The sequence below is a fragment of the Mastomys coucha genome, chromosome X (assembly GCF_008632895.1).
Source record: "Mastomys coucha isolate ucsf_1 chromosome X, UCSF_Mcou_1, whole genome shotgun sequence".
Classification (NCBI taxonomy): Eukaryota; Metazoa; Chordata; class Mammalia; order Rodentia; family Muridae; genus Mastomys; species Mastomys coucha.
The window spans coordinates 13,386,099-13,386,945 of record NC_045030.1 but is presented as its reverse complement, the minus strand read 5'-3'; the positions used below and the strand labels follow the sequence as shown (position 1 = coordinate 13,386,945).

Here is an 847-nt window from a genome sequence, read left to right as displayed (position 1 = left end):
AAAGCTGTGGAATCACTTTTCTATTTGTTCAGCAGACTCAACAAAGGTGGTGTGCCTGCACTGTGGCCAGACCATCAGTAGGGGCAAGAAGCCCACTAACCTGAGCACCAGCTGTCTCTGGAGACATCTGCAGTGGTTCCATGGCCATGTACTCAAGAATGATGTCTCAGAGGCCACTTTGCCCCGTTCTCCAGGCATCCAGAGGCCTCTGGGCATAGAGCTCTCAGGGGCTTCCTCCTTCCATGACTCCACAGAGAAGTTCTATGACTCTCATCCAATTGCCAAAAAAATCACAAGTCTCATAGCTGAAATGATTGATTGCACTTGACCTTCAGCAATACTCCCTTGCAGACAACGTTGGCTTTAACAGGCTGCTCAAATACTTGAAACCTCAGTACTCTTTACCCTCCCCTTCCTAGTTCTCTAGAACAGCTATCTCAGGTATGTATGACAATGTGAAACAAATAATTATGTCACATCTGAAGGAAGCTGACAGTGGTGTGGTCCACTTCACCTCTGGAATATGGATGAGTAGCCAGACTCATGAATACCTGACCCTTACAGCTCACTGGGTCACCTTTGCATCCACTGTCCGACCACATTGTGAGGACCACCATTGCTCAGCACTTTTAGATGTGTCACAGATGGACTGTGACTGTAGTGGAAATAGCATTCAGAAGCAGCTGGAGTGTTGGTGGGAAGCCTGGGTGACTTCCATTGGCCTTCAAATTGTCATCACTGTCACTGACAATCCAAGCATAGGGAAGATGCTGAGTGAGGGTGAACACTCAAGTGTGCAGTGCTTCAGTCACACAGTGAATCTGATTGTGAGTGAGGCTATCAAGAG

General features: G+C 47.7%; 1 pseudogene; it reads left to right on the top strand.

Annotated features, from left to right (window-relative positions):
* The window catches only part of LOC116091127, a 4,668-nt pseudogene that overhangs the window by 1,808 nt on the left and 2,013 nt on the right, over positions 1-847 (top strand).